The sequence below is a fragment of the Rattus norvegicus genome, assembly GCF_036323735.1.
Source record: "Rattus norvegicus strain BN/NHsdMcwi chromosome Y unlocalized genomic scaffold, GRCr8 chrY_unlocalized_26, whole genome shotgun sequence".
Taxonomy (NCBI): Eukaryota; Metazoa; Chordata; class Mammalia; order Rodentia; family Muridae; genus Rattus; species Rattus norvegicus.
Window position 1 is genome coordinate 123623 of NW_026947385.1, and position 27875 is coordinate 151497.

The window sequence follows — 27875 nt, forward strand, 5'->3', positions numbered from 1 at the left end:
AAAAGGCTGGGGGAAGGATTGTGAGAGGGGTGAACTGGAGGGGGCAGTGTGCAGCATGTAAAGTGAATAAATAAACAAATAACTATGAAAATAACTAAGTCTACTTGAAGGTAAGAAGCAGGTGTGTGTGTGTGTGTAAGTAAGTAAGTAAACTTGAATGTAAGAGCAGTGTGTGTGTGTGTGTGTGTGTGAGTGTGAGTGTGTGTGGCTGTGTATGTATTTGTGTGTGTGTGTATATATATATATATATATATATATATATATATATATATGAAGTTAAGAACAGGTGGGTGTATATTTTATATTAAATTATCACATTTGAGAAAACAGTAGTCTATGCAGAAGAAAGGACAATTTAGTCACTATATTTACAAAAAATGGTGTTTGCTGCAGATGAATGAATGATTCGGTGATTAATAGCATTATCTGTTCTTCCAGAGAACCTGTTGACAGCTCACAAGTGGCTGTAATTTCAGCATCACGGAACCTCACACCTTCTTCAACCTCCTGGACAGTAGGCATGCATGTGTTGCACATGTGAACAAGCATATGTACAACAAAAAGTATAAAAACAGAAGAGCAGTTCCTGGTTGACATAATTTGATTTTCGTGAATATTCATAGTAATGATCACAGTCAAATAAACACTTTATTGTTCTATAGTGCAATCAAAACCACTAAAAGTTAATGATCACATGAGTCACTTAAAATCTATTTATTAAAAAATTGCAATAAAAATTTGCAGAAATGAAATTAAAATTTTATTACTATATGAATTAAAAAACATTAATATTCTCATATAGAGCTGAAAATAATACTTTACACATATTTCTTTGGCTTGTATAAATATTGCAGTTTGTGGTTAATTTGCTGCTGGTTTTTGTAGGAGTTCTTTTCCAGGTATTAGCCCATAAACTCTATAAACTCATGAAGAATACACTACAGGAATGTAGGCTCTATTGTGTTGAATCCAGGAAGGTTGCTATATGTATTCCTTCTTCTCTGATCAATTTTCTCTACGTACATTACAAGGATATTTTTGTTCATGGGTTCTTCCACTTTTGTCAAGCTGATAGCTGATAGCTGATAACTGGAGAATATTTAATTTTGGAAGATCATTTTTGAAGATATTTCCTAATGTCTGCACTATCAATGATATAGATTTTCAAATGTGTGGCCAAAGGAACAGCTATCAAGGGACTAAACATGACTTTTAACTACTGTTGCTTTGTCTTTTTGAAAGAAGTAATCAGAAAGGGATGCTGTTTGTTTTAAGGGACTCTGGGGGGAAAACAGGAAGGAGGACAGCATTTGAGACATAAATAAATTAATAAAATAAATAAATACAAAAAATAAAAAAGAATTCAAACTATACAGGAAAAACAGATTTAATTGCTAGGAAACAGTATGGTTTTATATCGTGTCCTAATTCCTGAATTTTATATACTTTAAGCAATCTAATGACTAATTCTCAAAAATCAGAAAATTGAAAAAAAATGTTACAAGTAACACAGTAGGTTTACCAAATCATATCAACAATGTTTCTAGAACTGTACACTTTCTATGCCCATATCCAATCCAGAAATCCAGTTAACATTTACTTATTACATATCTTAAGTCATTCAGTTTTGTGATAATTCATTACTATTTTTATCTTCTGTGACCACACCTTTGAAGATAACTACTTACCTTGCAAGAATGTCTCTGAATTTGGATTTGCCCAGTGGTTTTCCTCTTTTAGGTTGAGATTATATGTACTTGACACAGATACCACAAAGTGTTTCTTGCTTCGCTTATCGCAGGTAAGCATTAGGAGGATATCTGTCATCTTAACAAGAACCAAATATGGAGCAATGAAATTATTTTAAATTATTTTCCTTTCATATTTAAAATATTTTAATGTATTTTCTTTTGTATTTCTTTTAAAGTAATAGAAGTTATGGGAGAATCACTTAAAGCCTATGGAAAGACTGTGTGTCTCTTCAAAACTTTAGGATTGGTTTTCAGCATCTCTGTCATTTTTTCACCAACATTTTGACCTGAATGATCCTTACTCCATGTAAGAAAACTCAGAACAATGAGTCTGAAGAGAATATAATTACTGTCTTTCTGTATGGGTGACTCATGCCTAAAACAATACTGTAGTTTTGGTGTCATGGTAATTTGTCAATGTCTTCAATATTTTCAGCACACTTAAATGGAATTTTATTTTTGTTTCATTATACTCATAAAGACTCAAGATTCTAATTGTATATTATTTTATTTTCCTGTTGAATAGCAACCTGAATCTAATTATATAACTCTAGCTGACTTTTATTTTTATATTCGGTCACTTGTAAACTCACTTCAGTTCCTGTATGTGAATGCATATTTGTGTGTGTGTGGGTGTGTGTGTGTTTGTGCATGTGTGTATGTGTGTGTGTGCGTGTGTGTGTGTGTGTCTGTGTGTGTGTGTGTGTACGTGTGTGTGTGTTTATATGAAACTATGATACTGATGTTGAGAATCACCTGGCTGAAATTCTTTTCCACAGCCCTTTTAGAAATCAAAAAGTGGAGGAAAGACTACTCCTGTTCCAAAATAATAGACACTGGGTGACCAGAACTGAAGTATGGACTGATCAAATGGTACACAAAGCAGGGGTTAACAATTCACTCTCCTGAGAACTAATTAGCAGTTCCATCCAATGCAAAGAATTTACATGTACTGAAGAATATGGAATTGTATCATAACGAGCTGAGATCATGTACAAACAATTTCTGAAAGATTTCCAAATAGCTAAGAATGGATACAGAGAATTTTCAAGACCCAGAGACATTAACATGTGGTTTAAACTCTGTCCAGAGGAAACCACTTAAGTACTGGATTAATCTACTAAAGTAATTTAGTAGCAAGCATACTTTACAATTGTTTGCAATTAAGCATGGTGGTGAATAAAGAGAACACTTTAAAGAAAGGTATGTTTCTTAAAGTTTGTTTCAAGACAGCAAGAAAACACACAGTTATTATTTTTTTTCTTTCTTTCACAGACATTGCACCTTTTTGAAAGATCACTTTGGGATCCTTAATTATCTATTTATTATCAGAACTTTCTTCAGACCCAGAGTTCTTTTCAGTCCTGTCTTGACTTCTTCATACTTTAAGCAAAGATGATGGGTTCAGCATGGATATCACTGTGGTATGGAAGATGACCAATAATTTTTCAACTCCTTGTGTGTGGTTAGATTTGGATCTCAAGTAGTTTTTTCCCAACCCTACAAGGCAACCTATTCCCCGTGAAACACTTGCCATGTGGGAACATACCTCACTACTCATTTGGGCTGCAGAATGAAGCAGGGCCATACAGTGGACAAAGGCCATGGCTGGCAATAGGCAGCAATGAATTATACAAAAAGTGTGAAGAAAAACGTCTGTGTGGCACATCCCCCCTGAGAGATTCCTCAGATCTCACTTTCAAGTCTCTCCATATATTGTGTATGACAGAACTAGTGTAACCAAATTTCAGGATACGTAAGTTCATCAGAAAAATGTACATGGGGGTGTGTAGAGATGGACTGGTGCAGATAACAAAGGCCATGAGAGCAGGATGAGGATGAACAGGAGGAAGCATTCTCCAGGTACCTCAAACTTCTTGGCGATTGAAAAGCATTTGACAGACAAGCCCTTTTCCTGCCAAAAAGAGCAATTGACACAATTAACACTCATCTTCTGGAAGACAGAGCAGTAAGCCACTAAAAGGATTCTTGCAGATAAGAGATATTGATTTTTTAATACTTTTAGACACTCAGTTACATCAGAGTCAAAGTCTTTCTCTGTAGTCGCAAAAATCAAAGCTTAGGAGTGATTTATTCTCACAGATTTTCATATCTAATACTTTCTCTCTTAACACAAGCGGATTTTCCAAAGTGTGTTAAGCATTGAGTCAAGTGTCCAAATATTTACAAAGCTGGTGCAAACTTGTAGTCTTTGTACTAATGCAGTTCAGGCAGAAATTTTACCAGGGGTGAGTCAGTTTCACATGCTGTATAAGCAATCATTGAAATTAAGGAAAAGAAAACCTTGACTGTATCTCAACTTTTTACCCATTCTAATCAGTAACTAGTTATAAATGTTAAGCAGAAAAACAGATCAACCTACTTATTTCTATGCTTTCGTATTGCCACAGGTATAGTCTCTCCAAAAACCCTGTGTGTGTGTTGGGCCCCGATTATTCTCTGATTGCTATTATGAATATTCACACCCACACAATAAAGGTATAAATTCCTCAAGACCCATTATTTTTGAAGATAATGCAAAATCAAATAGTCATTTGATAAATAAATTACTGGTTTTAATACATAGAATTAAAGGCAAGGCACATATCGATGTCTATACAGTAAGGAGGTCATCAGAGAAGCTTTTTAAGATGTGTAAAATGAGACATGGAAGTGAAGAATGATCAACCAAACAACACCATACCCCTTCATGCCACAACCTTCAATATGACAGCTGGTATTTGTAACTTAATAATTAACGTCTCTTTATAGAACATGTTTTCTTAGCAGGAGTATCACTGCATAGGCGTTAAATTTCTATTTTCTTAATATTGTTCGTGATATTCTATCAACCAGACTTTTGATTTAAATAAAGAAAAAAAGAATAAAAGATGTATTGTCTTGATATGTAGTTCGGGCTAACCTGAAATTCCTAACTTCTCTGTCTCAGTCTCTTGAATGTGAGTATTCTAAGAACAGGATATGGTGCCTGACTTGATAGAAATTCCTTCCTATTCTTTCATCTCAACATCATAGAATTCCAACAAACTACCTGTATTTCTGTACACATAGTATTTATACAGTTAATCTTTGCTCATTTTTGCATTTGGCACCTGTGGTGTGATTGCTTGGTTACTTTCATGGAAAATTGTTCAGTTCCAGCAGAGCCTAGTTTGTTTTCAAATATCTACCTTTTCTTCTCTCTCCAGTTATACTCTGTTTTTCACAATACCACTGCTAAAGTAGCTGTTAGTAATGTAGTGGTGACTACTTTTCATCTTGTTCACATTGTTGCCTTATATGGAGACTGAGTATGGACTGCAAAGTTCTTATCATTATGTTTACCATCCTTACCAATATCTGAGCTCTCATGTAATGAGGAACTCCAGTGCTAAGCGTACTTTGGTTCCTTGGGGATTCTGCCTGTCCCTTCCCATTATATCTTCTGAAGTTCAGTCTCATGTCCCTCAAATATTGGAATGTGGCAAACTCATTTTTCTCACACTCTGATAACTTTTCCCTTCAAATGAGATGTCCTTTCCTGTTTTGTGGAGTGTATATGTCTTTGCTGATGTTTGGGTTTTCTTGAGAAAAAATATACCACTTTTTCCTGACAAGTGTAGAGTAGGAGATATCACCAGCCTCTTAGGTTCTCTCTCTATTCACTTGATATAATGAAATGTCAGAGGTATGTGAGTAGATCAGCACATGGTTAATCCACAAATCAAATGTGATCTTCAGTATTTCCAAATTTTAGATAAATAAACATGTTATCTATGTTTATAAATACCATATAAGACACACACACACACACACACACACATACACACACTCACACACACACTTGTATGCCTATATATTCATGCAGAGACAGAGACACAGAAAACACAATAGAAAAAAGCACGTAGAGGTTGTACATGAATTAAAATGTTAGCATAAGCAACAATGAAGGATAACAGTATTTGTTTACATCCTGCTTCACCATTTGATCACTTATAAACACGGCTAAGAAAAAAAGCATTCCCCATGAGTTTACTTCTGTATGAATAAGTTAATTTCCCAAATCACTTAAGTTGATCATGTGTGGAATGCTTGTCAGCTACATGGGTCATTAGCTTGTGTGCATGTCTAGCCACAAACATTTTAGATTTACATTTGGGTACACGCTATTTTGGGGAATTTCTCACCACAATACATAATTTTCGTTTCTGTTCAATAATTGATCACTAGATTAATTTTCTATTTGGGTTAATGAAAAAACACAGCTCTCCAAAACAACAAAACAACAAAAACAACAAAAAAAGAAAAACAATACACGATTTTCTTGTGGGGGCAGGGGACATAGTCAGGTATAATACTTTATTAGATCTATTAGATTGATCTGACCCATTCATACAAAAGTTATAAAAATCTAAGTGTAGAGAACATAGGGTAGACTTAAAGCTCTGACAGTTATGAAGCGAGAGTGCTGTTGAACATACTTGACCATTCAGTGGACTCTGTTCTTGTAGAAAAAAAATGCTGGAATGCATAGGATTCCATTGTTATGCATTTCACACTTATTTTAATGTAGTGTAAATATTTGTCCATATTAAAATAAAAGAAACAAAAAACAAAAACAAATAAACAGCCTTCCCACAGCGAACACAGAGAATGACTATATTTTTAATATGAAATATTTTTAAAGCAACTTACTTTTCATTAGTAATTTCTGTATTTGTATAGTTAGCTCTCTAGTTAGAGAGTGAGGCCTTTCATCTCCCAGGTAAATTTCCAGAATATTAACTCAAGAACTAGAATGTTGTATTTACATTTGGATTTGTGCAATAAAAATGACTCACGAGAAATCCTGAGGTTTCATAAAAGAAAACTTACTAAAGCTAAAAGCACACATTGCACCTGACATGATAATAGTAGGATATTTCAACACCCCATCCTCATCACTGGAGAGATCTTGGAAACAGAAATTAAACAGAGATGTAGAGAACATAATAGAAGTTATGAACCAAATGGATTTAACAGATAATTATAGAACATTCCATCCTAAAATATAAGGATATACATTCTTCTCATAACGTCAGGGAACCTTCTTCAAAATTGACCACACAATCGGTCCCTCAGCAGACCTCAACTGATACAGGAAGATAGAAATAATCCCATGCATTCTATAAGATCACCACACACTAAGACTTTTCTTCAACAATAACAATAATGTCAGAATGCTCACGTATACATGGAAGTTGAAAAATGCTTTACTCCATGACAAACTGGTCAAGGAAGAAATAAGGATAGAAATTAAAGACTTCTTAGAACTTAATGAAAATGAAGACACAACATTCCCAAACATATGTGACACAATGAAAGCAGAGCTAAAAATAAAAACTTATAGATCTGAGTTCTTGCGAAAAGAAACAGGAAAGAGCATATATCAGGAGCTTGATAGCACATGTAAAAGCTCTAGAACAAAAAGAACTAAATAAACCCAAGGGGGGTAGAAAGCAGGAAATAAAACTCAGAGATGAAATCAATGAAGCAGAAATGAAAAGGACCATACAAAGAATCAACAAAACCAGGAGCTGTTTCTTTGACAAAAACAATAAGATAGATAAACCCTTAGCTAAACCAACCAGAGGTAAAAGAGACTGTATCGAAATTCACAAAATCAGAAAAGAAAAGGCAGACATAACAAGGGAATCTGAAGAAAGTAAAAAAAAAAAAAAACATCAGATTCTACTATAAAAGCCTATATTCAACAAAACTACAAAATCTGGAGGAATGGACAATTTCGAAGACAGATACCAGGTAGCAAAGTTAAAACAGGAACAAATAAACTATCTAAAGAACCCCATAACTCCTAAAGAAATAGAAGCAGATATTGAAAGTCTCCCAACCAAACAGAGCCCAAGTAGAGATGGTTCAGTGCAGAATTTTATCAGACCTTCTTAGAAGACCTCATACAAATATTATCCAAACTCTTCCACAAAATTGAAACAGACAGAGAACTACCACATTCCTTACATGAATCCACAATTACTCTTATACTTAACCCACACAAAGACTCAGCACAGAAAGAGAACTTCAGACCAATATCCCTTATGAATATTGATGAAAAATACGTATAACATTCTTGCAAACCGAATCTAAGAACACATCAAAAAAATCATCCATCATGATCAAGTAGACTTGAACCCAGGGATGGAAGCATGGTTTAATATAGTAAAATCCATGAATGTAATCCATCATGTAAACAAACTCAAAATTAAAGAGCACATGAACATTTCATTAGATGGTGTGAAAGCATTTGACAAAATTCAACAATCCTTGTGGATAAAAATCCTGGAAAAATCAAGAAATGAAGGCTCATATCAAAACATAGTGTGGGGCTGGGGATTTAGCTCAGTGGTAGAGCGCTTACCTAGGAAGTGCAAGGCCCGAGGTTCTTTCCCCAGCTCTGAAAAAAAGAACCAAAAAAAAAAACATAGTGTAAGAAATATACAGCATACCTGTTGCTAACATCAAACTAAATGGAAAGAAATTTGAAGCATTCACACTAAAACCAGGAACTAGACAAGGCTGCCCAACTCTCCCCTACTCATTCTAAACAAGACTCCATGCCATAGTCAGAGAAATCAGACAGCATAAGGGGTTCAACCAGATACAAATTGGAAGAGAAGATATCAAAATATCACTATTTGCAGATGATATGATTGTATATACTTAAGTGACCCCAAAAGTTCCACCAGAGAATTTCTCAACCTGATAAATAACTACAGCAAAGTGTCAGGGTATAAAATTACCTCAAACATACCAGTATCCTTCCACTCCTCAATGGATAAACACGCTGAGAAAAATAATGAAATCACACACTCCACAATAGTCCCAAATAATATAAAATAACTTGGTGTTAGTTGAAACAAGCAAATGAATGATCTCTATGACAATAAGTTCAAGTATCTGAAGGAAGGAATTGAGGAAGATCTCAGAACATAGAAAGAGATTCCTTGCTCATGTATTGACAGGATTAATTTAGTAAAGATGACTATTTTGCCAAAAGCAATGTACAGATTCAATGTAATCTCCATCAAAATTCCTACTCACTTCTTTAATAAAGCTAGAAAGAGAAATTTGCAAATGCATTCCGAATAAGAAAAAAGCCATGTAGCTAAAACTATCCTCAACAAAAAAAGAACTTCTGGGGGAATCATCACCCCTGAACTCAAGCAGTATTACAGAGCAATAGTGATAAAAAAAAACTGCATGGTATTGGTAAAGAGACAGATGGATAGACCAGTGGAATAGAATTGAAGACCAAGTAATGAACCCACACACTCTATCGTTTGATATTTGGCAAAGGAGATAAAACCATCCAAATGAAGAAACATAGTATTTTCCAGAAATAGTGCTGGTTCAACTGGAAGTCAGCATGTAGAAGAATGAAAATAATCCCAATTTTATGACCAAGTACAAAGCTTAAGTACAAGTTAATCAAGGACTTACACATAAAACCAGATACACTCAAACTAATGGAAGAAAAGGTGGGGAAGAATCTTGGACACATGGGCATTGGAGAACATTTCCTGAGTAAAACACTAGTGACTTATGCTTTAATATCAAGAATTGACAAATAGGAGATCATAAAACAGCAAAGCTTCTGTAAGGCAAAAGACACTGTCATTAGGATAAAACTGCAACCAACGGATTGGAAAAGATTTTTGCCAATCCTATATCTGACAGTGGATAATATCCAAAATATACAAAGAACTTAAGAAGTTAGACTCTAGAAAGCAAAAATACCCTATTAAAAATGGGGTAGAGTGAGTTACAAGACATTCTCAGCTGAAGGTTTTCAACTGGTCAAAAAACACCTAAATAAATTTTCAACATTCTTAGTCATCAGGGAAATTCAATCAAAACAAATCTGAGATTCCACCTCACAGCAGTCAGAATGGGTAAGATATAAATCTGAGGTGACAGCAGATGCTGGCAAGGATGTGGAGAAAGAGGAACACTCCTCCATTGTTGGTGGGATTACAGACTGGTACAACCCTTTTGAAAATCATCTGAAGTTTCCTCAGAAAAATGGACATTCCATTACCTGAGTACCCAGTAATACGTCTCTTGGCCATATAACCAAAAGATGTTCCAACATACAACAGTGCAATATAGTCGAATATGTTCATAGCAGCCTTATTTAAAATAGTCAGAAGCTGGAAAGAACCCAGATGCCCTTCAAGAAAGGAATGGATACAGAAAATGTGGTACATCTACACAGTAGAATATTACTCAGCTATCAAAACAAAGACTTCATGAAATTTATAGGCAAATAGAATAAACTAGAAAATATCATCCTACATGAGGTTATTCTATCAAAGAAAAACATACTTGGTATGCATTCATTGGTAAGTAGATATTATCCAAAAAGCTTGAATTACCCATCGTGCAATACACAGACCACATGAAACTCAAGAAGGATGATTAAAATGCAGATGCTTCACTCCTTCTTTAAAAGGGGAAACAAAATACCCATGGGAGGGGATAAGGAGGCAAAGTTTAGAACTGAGATTGAAGGACCTGCCGTTCAGAGCATGGCTCACATGTAGCCCATACATATACAGTCACCAAAACTAGATAAGATGTATGAAGCTAAGAAGTGCAGGCTGACGATAACTGGATATTTATCTCTCCTGAGAGACACAGCCAGAATATGTCAAATACAGAGGCAAATGGCAACAGCAAACCACTGAACCAAATCAGACCCCAGTTGGAGGAATTAGGGAAAGGATTGAAAGAACTGAAGTTAATAATAACAATCTCAACCAAACAGAGCTTCCAGAGACGAAATTTCCAACAGCAAGACTATACATGCCCTGACCCATGGTTCCAACTGCATGTGGCAAAGGATGGTCTTGTTGAGAAACAATGGAATGAGAAACAATTTTTTTTCGGACAATGTTGTACCCCCAGTGTAGGAGAATGTGGGGAGGTGTAGGGAGGCTGTGAGTGGAGAGGTGAACTCCTTTATAGAAGGGTAGGGGGAAGGGCTAAGGGGCTTGTGGACTGGAAACCTGGAAAAGGGAATAACATTCGAAATGTAAACAGGAAATATCCAACAGTGAGAGAGAGAAAGAGTGAGAGAGAGAGAGAGAGAGAGAGAGAGAGAGAGAGAGAGAGAGAGAGAGAGGAGGAAGAATAAGAGGAAGAAGAAGAGGAAGAAGAAGAAGAAGAAGAGGAAGAGGAAGAGGAAGAGGAAGAGGAAGAAGAAGAAGAACAAGAAGAAGAAGAAGAAGAAGAAGAAGAAGAAGAAGAAGAAGAAGAAGAAGAACAAGAAGAACAAGAAGAACAAGAAGAACAAGAAGAACAAGAAGAAGAAGGAATTGAAAGAGAAAGAAAAATAAACTTCCATTCTTCCCCATTCCCTCTCTTCCTCAGCTGTTGTTTAGGCAGTCATGTTAGTGAGATGCTATAAGTGTAATTTCTGGTGTTACATTGGAACACCATCTCATAGTATACTTTAGTCTCTTACAATCTTCTTTCCCCTCTTCTGTAATGTCCCTCAGCCTTGAATCAAGTGACGTTTTATAGATAGATGCATTGAGACTGCACCTGAAATTTCTATCCTGCATTTTGAAAGGCTGGGATTTTTACTGTGATCTTTGTTGCAGAGACTGTAATTAATTCTGTATATAAGGACACATGACTTTGATTGATGTTAGGTATGATACTGGCTTAAGTAAGTAAGGGACTGTATATACTCCCCCATAGTCACAGCTGCAATAGCCTTATTTATGTGGCTAAATTACCAGTACCATCCATGTTCATTGAACAGGACTTAAGCAAAATTAGAGAGCTGTTGGCTATCAGCAAGCTATTTCTGCCACTGCACTGCCCTTATGTTTATCCTGTCATGTTGATCATTGTGTTTTACAGGCATGATGTGAACAATCACTTGAAACTGACAAGACTGGTGATTGTAATTACATGCTATACTAGAAATTAGACCTGTGCCTGGCACATCTTTCTCTTTAATAGTTACTTTCTGATACTCAGGAGAACGTAAAAGTTAAATTTAGTCTTAAACTAACAAAAGGAAATTAAACTTTTTCCTGCTATAGAGCGTTTTTTAATTGAAGCAAAATAAATATTTACTTGATGTTGGGGAAATATAATTTAATAGTATAATCCAAACACCTTTTAAGTGATTGAAAGTCACATGTAGTTGGTAGCTGTCATACTTTCTAAAATTGGCATCAGGATTATAACTATGAAATATTCTCTGCTTTATGCAAATACAAAGGAATAATGAACAAAATTACGTACCAAGCTTCATGCTTTAGGTAAATAATTGCATTTATTCAATTGTATATAAGATTATATCATATTAGCTAGGTTTCAAGTGCATAATAATCATGATTAAATTATTAATTAAATATTAAAATAAGCATACTTGGGTTACCAAGTATAAATGGAAAATAAAATATATTTGAATAACCAAAAATATTTATTAAAAGCAAAATGATGAAAATATTGTTTACATAAAAGCAGCCTGGAGCTATATGTCACCTTAAAGTTTTATAGTGTGTTCCAGTGAGGTGTCCCAGCAGATAAAATTTCATGCCTTCAAAAACCAAGAACCTAAATTTGATACCTACACATATATGTTTTGAAGACTTCAATATTACCACAACACCTGCACACATAAAGGCTACACAGAATATTAATAATGAGACTAATGAGAACAATAATGATAAGAAAAAGAAAAAAAACAAAACTATAGGAACATTTTAAATAAATAATATATTGTATTGGTCTTAAAATAGGAAATTAAACACTTTTTCTTAGTACACTAACTATTCAAAGGAAAACTAACAGGCTTTTACTTCATTCTATATGAAAGCAAAAACACATGAGATCGATTGTGCAGAGGACAGAAACAGACACTTATCCAAGGTTCTATAAGAAAAATTTGAAAGATCTACAGTATAATATTAACATATTTAATCAAACACATCTTACGATGATAAAGGAATGAAAACTGGAAAAAATGATGGCTGAGTGTAGTCTCAGCACCTAGAATGTGCCAAGATGTCTCAAATACAAAGACACCAGAAATACATGAGAAAATGATAAATAGGTTGAATTTATTATGGAATAAGTATTGTAATATTAGCTTAGTGGTTAAGAGCACTTATACTCATAAGAGCAAACACATTCATTTTCCAACATCCACGAAGCCACTTGCAACCAGCTGTAAAAGCAGCTCCAGGGGATCTGACATCTCCTGGTCTCCCCAGGTGCCTGTGTCCATGTGCACAAATCTATTCATACGCATTCACACATAACAGATCACTCAAATAAAAAAGATTCATGAATGTATTTTCTGCACATATTATGAATAGTAAACATTCTACATATGCAAACACAATTGCTACAATATAATAAGAAAGAAGACAATTCGCAAATAGTATGAAGAGTAAATTAAGGATTAAAGCTTACACAGTTCAGTAAGGATAAAATGTTAAACTTCACTATTGAATTGCAATGTGTATGTTAAAAAAATCTAACATTTGAATTTATGAGTAAAACTATTTTATAAATTATTTTATTTAAATACATTCCTTCCATTGTACAATCTCCTTGTCCCCTCACACAGTTACTCATCCCATTCCACCTCTTCCTTCCCTGACTCCAAGACGATGTTCCCCAGATTCTGCCAGGCCCCATAATCCCTGGGGCCTCAAAACTCTCAAGGATTAGGTCAGACCAGGCAGTCGTCAGCTATACATGTGTCAGGGCATCAGAGCAGATAGTGTATGCTGCCTGGTTGTTGGCTCAGTGTCTGGGAGATATCAACAGTCCAGAATAGTTGAGACTGCTGGTCTTCCTATAGAGGTTGCCCCCCACTTCAACTTCGTCAATCCTTCCCCTAATCCAACAACTGACAGAAATCAGAGACTGTTACCGTTTTAAAATATATGTATCATTTAATTTTGAATGGTACACTATGGGTTCTTTCACAAAAAATTGATAGCATTATGTATTTATTATAGTCTTCAGAGATGGAAATTTGGCAGTATTTATACAAGTATTTCATTACTTTACAGCATTGAGATCATTCCAACAATGTGTTTTGTAATTTAAACAAAATATATTGTAAATAATCACCACTGAGTACAGTGCCAAAGTCAGTGTCCATGCTGATTTTCTGTAGCGAACTTTACTTAATGAAAATGAAAATAATCTGAATGCCACAATTAGGTTATTATTTAAACAAATGAGTAATCTACCATTTATTAAATGCATGATATTCCATGAAGAAATTCCTCATGCACATGTATTCAAGATATATTGTTAAATGAAAAACAAATGAGAGAATATTGCATTATGTAATTAAACTTTATAAACAGAAGATTAACATATATTCTATAATTTTGTCAATGTAGAGTAAACCTGATACAAGAGCATGGGAGGCAGTAGACAGAACACTGGGAGTTCTAGGTCATTTTGAGCTACACAATGAGATCCAATTTTAAAAACAAATAGATCTGATTTGAAAGAATATCTGCCAAACCGATCTTAGTGGTTACATTTGGAAGTTTTAAGAAAGCAAGTTATTCTTTGACAATTCCATACATGCACAACACATGTATGGAAGCCCACTACACTCCCAATATCTTATCTTCCCCAACGAACATATCCTCTTTAGACCAAATCCCCTCAGCACATGCATATCTTTTATTTTTCCTTCATGACATCCTGGATTTAACCTGAGTCACTTTTGTGAAAAAGACCATGAAGCTATACACTTAACAACTTATAAGACACCAGTGGCTACATCATTTTCTATTCTCCAACACTTCGCTTAGTTCCTTTGAATAGGCAGGGTCAATATTATATAGGGTCTGTTCAGATAGATGTAAGTATTCTGAGTTCCTGAGTGCCACAACTGTATCAAGCTCAGAAGACAGCACCTAACAGATTTCCTTACCTATTAATTAGCCCTTGAAAGAGGCCAAGCCCTGCATATCACCTTATCTCTACACTGGAAGTTATCTCCGGTGGATAATCATTTGAAAATGAAAACTTAGTTTTCTCCAAGGGAATCTCACTGGGTAACCACACTAATTTTAAGGGTAGAATTCGTATAAAGAAATAAGGGAACTGAACAACATCTTTGGGGGATCCTTGTCTCATAATATGACAGGAGTTTTTATTCGGAATGTCTTTTTCCTTTTGTTATTTATTTATTTATTTATCTATTAATTTTTACTCTGTATGCTTTGTGTATATATTTTTTCTTGGTTTTCTGTTTCCATGAAACACCTGATTGTGTGAATGGAAGTCTGTGTCTCTGTGTCTGTATCAGATTCTTGTAGCCTGCATTGGCTCTTTTCTATCTGTTGTTTTGTTCTATTCAAATTCATGAACTTTCATTTTATTTTTATCCCTTAGATGACTGTTTGTTTTCTAGTGAGAGTCAGAAGAATGTAGATACAGATGACTGGAGAGGAATAGAAGAAGGAGGGAATAGAGGAAAGGGAAATCATAATTCAAATACATTGCATGAAAAAGTCAAATTTTAAGAAAAGAATTTTAAAAAACATACTTTCTAGTGCCTGTCTGCCCACTTTTCTCAAAGGCTTAACAAATTTTATATTAAAAGTTAATAAAAATATTTTAAACCCTTTCCAAGGCAAGGAAAATTATTTGTTTACAGCCAATCTGGAACTGCAACTATGGGAGTGAAGCTTCTGTAGAGTTGCAATATTGCAATAGGAAATTCTTTAAATGCTTTCAGAGATATTAATCCACGGAAGTCCAGTGGGAGTTTCACATGATGGATGTTAGAAATTTTCAATGGGAAGATATACATTTTCGATACTTCAGTTTTCATGCAACTCTTCAAGATCAAATTAAATGTATGGGATACAATCAAGGAAGAGGTATGATCCTTTGAAATTTTCACAATTAACCCAAATAATACTAAAATACCATTAATAATTCAGAATATATTGTATCCTAAGCCCACATCAGCATGACAATTAAGAAATAGAAGTAGATGTGTATCAGTGGATAAAAGCTGTTTCTGGAGAGGCACTATTTTATTTCTGGGACAATTTCACTTCGTTGGTAGATGGGTTAAATTAAGGTCTGATAATGAAGGTCTTGCTGTAAAAGATCATTCTCTCTCAACAGGAATTTCAAACCCTGATGTACAGCGCGCTAGCATTTAAATCAATCATCTGAAGAAACCTTGATAATGTCTTTATAACATTAAAATGGCTGTACAGGAGTTAGTGTTAATCAACATCTCTTCTTCAAGCAAAATACTTCTCATTTCATCCTTTGGTGTAACAAGATTCCAAATTCAATTTCATGTAAATTAGATGAAGATGATGATGTTGATGTTGATGATGGTGGTGGAGGGGGTGGTGGTGTTGGTGGTGGTGTTGGTTGTGGTGGTGAATATGATGAAGAAGTCAAAAACGATCTTTTGGGACAGAGAACAAAGCCCATAATATATTCAGTGTTTTTCCTATCTTTATTGTGTCTAGGATCGAGAGTGAAAAATAATCTATTGTAAGTGCTATGTTGGGAAGGAAGAGGTTTAAGCTCATCAATAGCCCACTATCCATTACAAGAGAAAGCAAATTTGTCCTGAGAAATATATATATATATATATATATATATATATATATATATATATATACTCACATGAAACCCTTACCATAACCATAGCAATGAATCAATTTAATTATGTGAGGCAGCAAATTGCCTTTCAGAGTTTAGCTAATTAATATAAAGTGATCATGTACAGAGTGCACTCCCTGGCTGTCAGGACCAAAGCCCATGAATTTTAGATCTTGTTGTCCTAGGATTTTAAAAGTGAATGACATAATTGATGGCAATGTGCAACTCTAAAAGTCTTACTATATAAGTCACAGAGACACCATAAGATATGCTGATTATCAGGTTAGAACTTTTATATTCATAAGTATTTGGAGTTTCAAAGAGTAAAATTGTTGAGGTTAAGAACTGGGCATTTTTAGGTTTGCATTTCAATCTCTAGTGTGCAGTTTGGTTTTGGTGGATCATTACACAGTGTTTTATTTTATTATATTTGAAGAAGTGATATAAGTTAACTGTACAGATTAATGAGTCTCAGTTTGATATTTCCATAATGCAGACAGCATGCACTGAACTAATGTAACTACATATTTTCACTGAATTTTCTGCAACTTACAAAAAGTTAGGATTCTCCATTCTATTTTTGGGAAAAAATGACTTCCATAGGATATAAAAATCCTTAATATATTTTCAGAACTTTTTCCTTATTTTAGAATTTTATTTATTCTTCACACACGAATACAATGTACCTTGATCACACCGATCCTTAACTTGGTTCTACTCTCTCTGGATTCATTCCATTTCCAGCTTCATGTTCTTTATATTTTCCTGTTTTATTTTCTTTATAATCTATTGGTTCACTGATTACTGCCTGTTGGGATCTTCCCTAATTCATTGTCTTAACTGTGTACAGGACTTGTGCATACGACTGTAGATGCAGTGAGTCCATTGGTCCGACAACTGTTTCATCTCTAGATGTCATGGTTGGATCCTCTCACTCCCCAATTTGGCCTTCTCCTTTTCTGCTGTTTCCCCATCCTTATGCTCAGCTTTCTTCTTCTCATGGTCTTAGCACTTATATAAGTTACACAGATCAACAGTAATTACTGCACAGTACACCTATACATTTCTCTGACCACAGATCATAAAAGTAGTAATGTATGGATAAAAACAGTTAGTATTGGAAGGCAGTTTAACAACATGGCCATTTAGCAAAACAGGAATAGTAGGATCCTCTCTATGGCCATGTGAGCCATGGGGAAAATGTGACCGTGTTTACAACATGACATCTGACTTTCCTTCTATAGTAGAGGCTTCAAAGTCAAACAAACAGCAGTTGGCCATTTTCATAAAATTTATATAATTGTCTTCATATTTCTGGATTTTCAACTGGCACAATGATATCTAGTTTCATCAATATCCATGCCAATGATATAATTTTGCTCTTTTGATGGTTAAAAAAAAGGTCTGGTGCCTATATAAATTATTTTTCCAATTTTGTAACATGGATATTTTGAACAGTGAGAAGGTAAATACAGTCATGGAGTTATACCTGGAATAGACATATTCCTCAAGGTACATATTCCTTCAGTGTTACTATTGAATCACAAATAATTTCAGTTTTCAGTTTTATATTAATTTCTTTAGTAGCTATATTGAATTTTAGATCCAACAAACATATACCAGGGTTCTTTGTTCCAGCAACACTATTCAAACACTGTCATTTGTATTTGTACTTCATCAACGATTTGTGGGTTTAGTAATTTTCATATAATTTTTGATAATTACTGTGCCATTATTTTAAGCATTTAATCAACCATATTGCATATTTAATTGCATTACTTTATTTCTGATGAATAAGGTATTTTGTGTCTTATAGATATGATCCATACATCAGATAAAGAGCCAGTAAAGTTTCTCCATCGTTATTTAGTTGGTATCTCTTAATGACACTCCATTGTGAACATGTGCCATATTTTCTGTATCCATTCTTCTGTTGATAAGCATCTAGGTTCTTTCCAGCTTCTCCTATTATAAATAAGGCTGCTATGAACATAGTGGAGCACGTGTCTTTGATACATGTTGGGGCATCTTTGGATATATGCCAAAGAGAGGTGTAGTTGGGTCTTCAGATAAATCAATGTCCAATTTTCTGAGGAACCTCCAGACTGATTTCCAGAATTGTTGTTCCAGTCTCCAATCCCACCAAAAATGGGGGGTGTTCCTTTTTTTCCACACCCTCGCCAGGATTTGCTATCAGCTGAGTTTTTGATCTAAGCCATTCTGACTGGTGTGAGGTGAAATATCAGGGTTGTTTTGATTTGCATTTACCTTATGACTAAAGATGTTGAACATTTCTTTAGGTATTTCCCTGCCAATCGATATTCTTCAGATGTGAATTCTTTGTTTTGCTCTGAACCCCATTTTTCAATAGGGTTCTTTGTCTCCCTGCCGGCTAACTTCATGTGTTCTTTGAATATTTTGGATATACACTCTCTATCTGTTATAGGATTAGTAAAGATCTTTTTCCAATCTGTTGGTTGCCATTTTGTCCTAACAACAATGTCCTATGCCGTACAGAAGCTTTGCAATTTTATGTGATCACATTTGTCAATTCTTGATCTTAGAGCATGAGCCATTTTTGTTTTATTCAGGAAATTTTCTCCAGTGCCCATGTGTTTGAGATACTTACCCAATTTTCTTCCCTTAGTTTGAGTGTATCTGGTTTGATGTGGAGGTCCTTGATCTAATTGGACTAAAGGTTTCTACAGGGCAGTAAGTATGGATCAATTTGCCTTCTTCTACATGCTGACCTCCAGTTGAACCAACACCATTTGCAGAAAATGCTATCTTTTTTTCCATTGGATGGATTTGGCTCCATTCTCAAAAGTTAAGTGACCATGGATTCATTTCTGGGTCTTCATTTCTATTCCACTGGTTTATATGCCTGACTCTGACTTAAAGCCATATGGTTTTTATCACTATTGCTCTGTAATACTCCTTGAGTTCAGGGATAGTGATTCCCAGGGAAGTCCTTTTATTGTTGAGGACAGTTTTAGCTATCCTGGGTTTTTTTTTCCAGAAGAATTTATGAATTGTTCTGTCTAACTCCATGAAGAATTGGACTGAAATTTTGATGGGGATTGGAATGAATCTGTAGGTTGCTTTTGGTATAATTGCCATTTTTACTATATTAATCCTGCCAGTCCATGAGCATTGGAGATCTTTCCATTTTCTGAAATCTTTTTCACTTTCTTCGGAGACATGATGTTCTGCTCATGTGCTTATATCTTTTACTTGCTTGGATAAAGTCACCCTGAGATATTTTATATTATTTGAGGCTATTTTGAAGGGTGTCATATCCCTAGTTTCTTTCTCCGCTTGTTTAGCTTTTGTGCAGAGTTATTTTTATCCCCAGGCCCTTTGCTGAAATTGTTTATCAGGCTTAGTAATTCTCTTGTGGAACTTTTGAGGTCACTAAGTATACTATCATATCATCTGCAAAGAGTGCTATTTTGACTTCTTCCTTTCCAAACTTTATCCCTTTGACCTACTTTAGTGTCTGCTTGCTCTGGCTAAGACGTCTAGAACTGTATTGAATAAGTTGTGAGAGAGTGGGCAGCCTTGTCTAGTCCCTGATTTCAGTGTGATTGCTTTAAATTTCTCTCCACTTAGTTTAATGTTAGCTATGTATTTGCTGTATATATTTAGGTATGGGCCTTAAATATCTGTCCTTTCCAGGACTTTTATCATCAAGGGATGTTGAATTTTGTCAAAATCTTTCTCAGCATCTAATGAAAGATTTTCATATTTGAGTTTCTTTATGCAATGGATTAGATTGTTGGTTTTCTGTATTAAAACATCCGTGCAAGTCTGGAATGAATCCTTCTTAATCATAGTGTATTATTGTTTAATGTGATGTCGGATTAGGTTTGCAAGAATTTCTTTGAGTATTTTTGTGTCGATATTGGTAAGAGAAATTAGTCTGAAGTTCTCTTTCTTTGTTGGGTCTTTCTGTGTTTTAGTTATTACAGCAATTGTGGCTTCATGAAAGCAATTCGGTAGTACTACATCTTTTCAATTTTATGGAATACTTTGGACAGTATTGTTTTGAAAATTTCAGTGAATTTTGGATGGATTTCTGCATTAAACCTATCTGATCCTGGACTCTTTTTGGTTGGGAGAGTTTTGATGATTGCTTGTATTCCTTTGGGAGTTATGAGTTGTTCAAATGGTTTATCTTTTCCTGATTTAGCTTTGGTACCTAGTATTTGTCTAGGAAATTGTTCTTTTTCTCCAGATTTTCAAGTTTTGTTGAACATAGGCTTTTGTAGTAGATTGATTTTTTTTTAAATTTCCTCTGATACTGCTGTTAAGTCTCCCTTTTTAATATTTGATTTTGTTAATTTGGACACTCTCTGTATCCTCTGTTTTGTCTGGCTGTGGGTTAATATATACTGTTGATTTTCTCAGAGAGCCAGGTATTGGTTCTGTTGATTCTTTGTATAGTCCCTTTTTTTCTACTTGGTTGATATCAGCTCTGTGTTTGATTATTTCCTGACTTCTACTCATCCTGGGTGTATTTGCTTCTTTTTAATCTAGAGGTTTTAGGTGTGCTGTCAAGCTGCTGATGTATCCTCTCTCCCGTTTCTTTCTGTAGGCACTCAGAGCTATGGGTTTTCCTCTTAGAACAGCTTTCATTGTGTCCCAAGAGTTTGGGTGTATTGTACCTTCATTTTCATTGAATTAGAAGAAGTCTTTAATTTCTTCCTTTAATGTTTCCTTGACCACGTTATCATTGAGTAGTGCATTATTCAACTTCCATGTATATGTTGGTGTTCTTTCCTGATTGTTTTTGAAGAACAGCCTTAGCCCATGGAAGTCTGGTAGAGTGCATGGAATTATTGCTATATTTCTGTATCCTTTGAGGCCTGCTTTTTGACTGATTATATGATCAGTGTTGGAGAAAGGGCCATGAGGTGGTGAGAATAATGTATTTCCTTTTGTTTTGGATAGAATGTTCTCTAAATATCTGTTAAGTCCATTTGGTTTATACCTTCTGTTAGTCTCTCTATGTATCTGTTTAATTTCTCTTTCAGTGATCTGTCCAGTGGTGAGAATGGGGTGTTGAAATCTCATACTCTTATTATTTGCGGTGCCATATGTTCGTTGACTTTAGTAAGGTTTCTTCTTTGTATATAAGTGCCCTTGTATTTGCAGCATAGATATTTATGATTTCGAGTACATCTCGGTGGATTTTTCCTTCGATAAATATGAAGTGTCCTTCGTTATGCTTTTGAAGGACTTTCGGTTGAAAGTTGATTTTGTATGATATTAGAATGGATACTCCAGCTTGCTTCTTCAGACCATTTCTTTGGAAAGATTTTTCCAGTCTTTTCCTCTGATGTAGTGTCTGTCTTTGTCTCTGAAGTGTGTTTCCTGTAGTGCAACATGCTGTGTCCTCAATACATATCCAGTGTGTCAATCTGTGTATTTTTAGTAGGTAATTGAGTCCATTGATGATGAGAGATATTAAAGAATAGTGATGGTCGCTTTCTGTTATTTTCATAATTGCAGGTTAGAAAATGATTGTGTGCTTCTCTTCGATTTGTTGTGAAAAGATTAATTTCTTGCTTTGTCTATGATGTTACTTGCCTCCTTGTTTTGGGGCTTGCCAGTTAGGGTCCTTTGCAGGACTGGATATGTAGAAAGATATTCTGTAATTTGGTTTTGTCATGGAATATTTTGGTTTCTCCATCTATGTTAATTAGGATTTTTGCTGGATACAGTATCCTGGGATGGTGTTTTTGTTCTCTTAGTGTCTGTATGACATCTGTCCAGGATCTTCTGGCTTTCGTAGTATCTGCTGAGAATTCTGTTTTAATTCTGATAGGTTTGTCTTTATATGTTACTTCACCTCTTCCATTACTGCTCTTAATATTTTTATTTGTTTTTCGATTTTGGTGTTTTGAGTATTATGTGATGGGACGATTTCCTTTTCTGGTCCAATCTATTTGGAGTTCTGTCGGCTTTGTGTATGTTTATGGGCATCTCTTTCTTTAGATTAGGGAAGTTTCTTTCTATAATTTTGTTGAACATATTACTGTCCCTTGATGTTGACAGTCTTCACTCTCTTCTAAAACCTGTTAAGCTTAGGTTTGATCTACACATTGTGCCCCGCATATCCTTTATGTTTTGGGCTAGCTGCTTTTCCATTTAAATTATCTTTGACAGTTGTGTCAATGATTTCTATGGAATCTTGTGCTCCTTAGATTATGTCTTCAATCTCTTTTATCCTGTTGGTGATTCTCGCACATGTGACTCCTGGTCTCTTTCCTAGGTTTTCCATTTTCAGAGTTGTCTTCCTTGTGCTTTCTTTATTGTGTCTATTTCTATTTTTAACTCCAGGGTGGTTTTGTATATTTCCTTCTCCTGTTTTGCAGTTTTTCCAGTAGTTCTTTAAGGTACTTTTGAGTTCACTCTTTCAGGGATTCTACTTGTTTACTTCTGTATTTTCTATTGTCCTTTGTATTCTTAAAGGAGTTATTTATGACCTTCTTAACACACTCCCCCGTCATGATAAAATGTGAATTTAAATCTAGATCTTGCTTTTGTTTAGATATACACTGTTTGTTTTGATGGGAGAATTGGGTTCTGTTGTGCCTAAGTAGTCTTGATTTCTGTTGCTTGTGTTCCTGACTAGCCATCAGGTTGTCTCTGTAGCTAGCTTCTCTTGGTCTTTCTGTCGGTGGTTGACCGCCCAGTAGGCTTGTGTGTCAGGATTGCTGTAGACCTGTTTTCCTGTTTTGTTTTACCCAGTTATGGGAACAAAGTATTCTGTTCTCAGGCATGTAGTTGCTCCTGTCCACTCCCTTTCATCCTTCCCTGTGGGCGGGAACGAGAAGGAAATTCCCATACTTCTCCTAGGTCCCACTGTAGGGTGGGGACACTGATGGCACAAAATGTTTTCCTCTTGAGTCAGGAATCTTGGCAGAGTGTAGTCCTCTCTGGTTTTTCAGGAGTGTCTGCTTCTCTGAAGGTCTAGTTCCCCCACACTCAGGATTTTGGTACAAGGAGCTGTTTGACCAGTTCAGTTCAGATCCAGGCACAGTCTGGAACATGGTGCTCCTTTAGATTTACTCCTCCTATATTCCTGTGTCCAGAAGCACTAGGCAGTTTTGTCTTGGGCTAGAGGTGTGGGCAATGGTGGGCAGAAGTGGCAGTCTCTGTTCCTTGTATGCTTGGTATTGCCCACACTCCTGGGTGATCAGCTCTCTCTCCCACAGCATCTAGAATCAGGGAGCTCTGGGCCAGGACCACAGAAGTTCAGGAGCCTGCAAGAAACTGGAACTGACTGGTCCCAGGGCAGTTCTGCCTTTGTGTGTCCTGAGACCACCACTCAGCTCACTTCAAGCAGAAAAGTTTGATTCACCTCTTGTCTCAGGCCTGAAGTCACTCATTGGGCTGACTTGCAGATTTCCATGAAGGCTGCAACCAAAAATGTTCTGCCCCTACTGCCCCTAGGTCCCTATTAAAAGGAGGCCCAGATGGAGCTAGGTGTTTTTTTCTTGAGTCAGGACTGTGAGCAGAGTTCTCAGGGGTTTCTGCCCCTCTGACAATCTAAGACTTCCTCAACCCACATGAGATTAGGGTGTAGAATAATGTTAGGACCAGTTCAGATCCAGGAGCAGTTTGTACTGCAGGGCTCCTGAAGCTTGACTACTCCTATATTCATGTGTCCAGAGGCACTCTGCAGTTTCCTCTTGGGCTAGGAATGTGTGCACCGGTGATCAGAAGTGGCAATCTCTCCTTCCCTGTGGTCTCAGTATTGCCCACTCTTCTGGGTGATCAGCTCTCTGTCCCACAGAGTTTCCAAAGGAGTTTCAAATGTTCATTCCCTATCCTACAGGTCTCCAGTCTTTCCAACTCTCCTCCAAAGTGTATTGGAAAAGACCCTTCTGTTCAAGGGGAGTACAACAGGTCCCATCAGACAAAGAGGGCTGCAAAAGTTCTTCTCTTAAAGGTTATCTCTGTGATTTCTCATATTCCACAAATGGATTAAATCCTGCCCTGTCTCCACATGAGACTTTACTACCTTGGCCAGCTGCCAAAGCAGAGATCAGAGCCATGTCCACTCACAAAGACAGACAAAGATGCCTCCCATTTCCACCAAAGTGCCTTATGCAATCTGCTTTGGGTAAAATGAGTTTGAAACCTGACTCTGCTGACAAAGGGAATTTCAGAAGTTCCCTATTAAACCAAGAGGACCTTCAATGTCCTATACTATTAAAAATGGGCTTAAATAATCACTTATGGTCCAAGGGGGACAAAATCCCCAAGTGAACCTCATAACACACATACCAGCCCAAGCAGAGACAAAATTTTCTGCATTTACACCATTAGTTCAAGGACCACTGCCAATTTCAGAAGGGGCTCTTGAGAATTCCAAACCCATTTAAGATGTGTTAGAAAATTCTGAGTACACCCAAGTAACTCTTACGCCTTCCGAACATAAAAAATATGTTCTAGCACCCTCACCATTTCCCCTTGTACTGCAAATGTCCCTATACAACAGAGAATTATTCAAATATCTTCTACCACTGAAAAGGACCTACGTGACTTGTCATTAGGCTCAAAAGAGCCAGGTTTATCACAACACACAGTCAATGAGCCATGCAGGCTCCATATTTATACAATGTGCAGAGAAGATAAAACATCTCCTACATCCTCAGGGGACTCTAGGTCATTTTGTCCTGAAAGGAGAGGTTCCAAAATTTTCCACATATAAATCAGAGATGCTAGAATTTCCAAAACTGAGCAGTATTCTCTGAGTAGTACTCTATCTCATAAAGATTCTGTGAGACAAGAAACATCTACAAAAGAGTTCTACCCACAGCCACATCTTTAGGATTGGCTTGTGGATTGGACACATGTGCAAAAGATGTTCTAGGACATATTCCATCTGTAGAGAAGGTTATGGGTCGAATCATATGTGAAACAGGAGTAGGGGAACACGATATGCAAACACCAGTGTCTGTAGCATCCCCGAAATCTGAGGAAAGGGATTCCTTGGATTCCATTAGTGCAAAAGAATGCATATGACCTCCGCAAACTTCACAGGAGTCTATAGAACTTCCTTATCTCCTCAAGATTAGCCATCTTCCCCAACTACAGAAGATGCTACACACTCTTCCAAATATGCAGAAAGGGTTGCCTGTCCTTCTTTATACCCACAAGCGGATCCAGAACATTTGTAAAGTACTTCAATGGCTCTGCACTTTTCCTTACCTTCTGAAGGGGCCTTGGAACGTGTTTTGCCTGTCAAGCAGGCTAGGGAAACTGACTCTTCTATACGAAAGTCTGTTTCCTCTTCTCTAGCAAAAGAAATATTTCTTGGAACTTCCTCAATTAGTCAACAATATGTAGAAACATCCTTATCTGCTCACGAGGCTCTCAGCCCTCTCACATATACCCATGATGCTGCAGGAGAGGTCTCATCTTCAGAGGTAGCTCTAATACCTGCACCCCATTTTGATGTCAGTCAGGATTTCTAAACATGTACAAGGTACATTAAGACCTTCCTCATCTGAGAAGGATGTCTTAGGATCTACTGCATCTGAACAGCATGCTTTACCACTATCCCCATCTACCCAAATAGATTTCTTTCACATGTCCACTCTGGGCAGAAATACTCGATATTCTCCCTCTACCAAAATGGACCACAGGCATCCAGTTTCTAGAAACAGTGGTTTAAGGTTTGTTCCTTCTGATGGAGTCTTGAAAAATTTCTCCTCTAAGGAAGACAGTTTCAACCTTCCCCCTTCTGCCAAAAGAAATCTTGTGCTATCTTCTTCTGCAAAAGAGACACCAAAAGCTACAACTACTCCTCAGGTGAGTTCCACACATTCTCCATCTGTCCAAAGGGCCGTGGAATTTTCAAAAAATGACGAAGGAAATGTGGAAAGTTACCAATCCTTTCAAGGGAATGCTGGACATCTCATGTCCTTCAAAGATGCTCAAAGTGATTTGTTATTGTGCAAATTAGACTTCAAAAATACAAAACCCTTTTATATTTCCAAAGGTCTGACGGAATGTCCACATCAAAAAAAATCATTTGGACCTTATGCCATTAGCCCATGCATCTAAAAATCAATCTGGCTCTAGTACTCTTCCTGGAATACATTGACCACCAGCCATAAAATCCCCAGGACAATTGAAATCTAAAAAGGGGTATCTAGAAACTTTACCATCTGCCCAAAAGTCTTTAGGATGTTCAGCAACTTCTCCAAGAGCTCGGCGCACCTAGAGAACAAAATAACTATAGTCATCTTCCCAGGGTATTTTCCCAAGAACCACATATTTCTTCTTTTATTTTATATCAAGACAGAAGGCCAGCTTCCTTCTCCCCATCTCTGATCTCTTCATCCTATCTGTTCTCCCTTCCAAATGGCTCTTTACTCCTAATTAGAGGCCAAATAGTAAACCATAGATATATAGAAGGAATATCTGAGAGGTAGTTGCTGTCAAGATAAACCTTGTGATGTCACAGAGGAAGCTAGTGTTCTCCAGGATGCAAGAGATTTTTCATGGAGGGCCTAATGATGATGTCACTGAGAAGTTCCATGGCCTACCTGCTGAACAGCTTTCCTTACATTGACCAGATTTGGAAGTGCCCTCTCCAGGAGTGTTTCCTGTGACACAGTACAAATCTTTACATGCTACATCTCTCTAAAGCTGGAGACTTCTCTCTTCTTCATTAGTGATCACATGCTCTGAATGAAGAAATTTATTCAGGGGTTTGTCATGGGTAGAAAAGTTCTAGGAACAAGGAAGGAAGGAGATTCTACTCGAGATTTAATTTACTCCAATTTCCAACCTTCTGACATAAATTTCAATTCCCTAGATTTAATCTGTTTCCTAGTTGCCAATATTTTCCCTACAGAATTAATTGAATGAATATTGTGCTACATTTTGTGACTGGAAATACATGGACCGTGGGCATCATTTATGTTCCTGCATGTGTATTCAAAAATTTCATTTTTCCAATTCCATTTTTGCAATGAATTTGTCAACAAATGGGGCCCACTTATAGAGTGAATATAAGAGTGGAAATATAGTGTACCTACTTCAAATGATCAACTCCCCAATCCTTATTTTATCTATAAATTACCAGACATCAGTTAAGCAAAGGACAGCATGGACTATAGAATTTGGTTCTGTAGTTCTATTATATATCTTTTCTCTAATACCAACCTTCCTGTTTGTCCAGGGAAAGACTTGATGATTTTGGATGTTTTACCATGATTCTTCCTTCAGGCCAAACATTAGTTTCTGGGTGATGGGCAGCAAGAGGAATGGCTTGAGGTCCAGTGAAACCTCAACTTCAGTATGTTATGAGAACAGGAGGGAGTCTATTTGGCATTGTCATTTGTGGATCATATATTCTTGACCTAGTTAGGCACAATCCATGTAAATATTCCATCAAAAATCGTAGTTGTA

The 27875-nt window shown here is 36.2% G+C and overlaps 1 long non-coding RNA gene across 2 annotated transcripts; it reads right to left on the minus strand.

Annotated features, from left to right (window-relative positions):
* Positions 1-366: 366 nt before the first annotated feature.
* Positions 367-27875, minus strand: LOC134484662 (uncharacterized). 2 transcript variants are annotated; one of them, XR_010062260.1, is made up of 5 exons: positions 27630-27875; positions 26624-26678; positions 3301-3666; positions 1689-1827; positions 367-586 (listed from the first exon to the last, which is right to left on the minus strand). It is a non-coding gene; the product is annotated as an uncharacterized LOC134484662 (long non-coding RNA). The 2 variants fall into 2 exon arrangements; XR_010062261.1 differs by having other exon boundaries at positions 367-1089.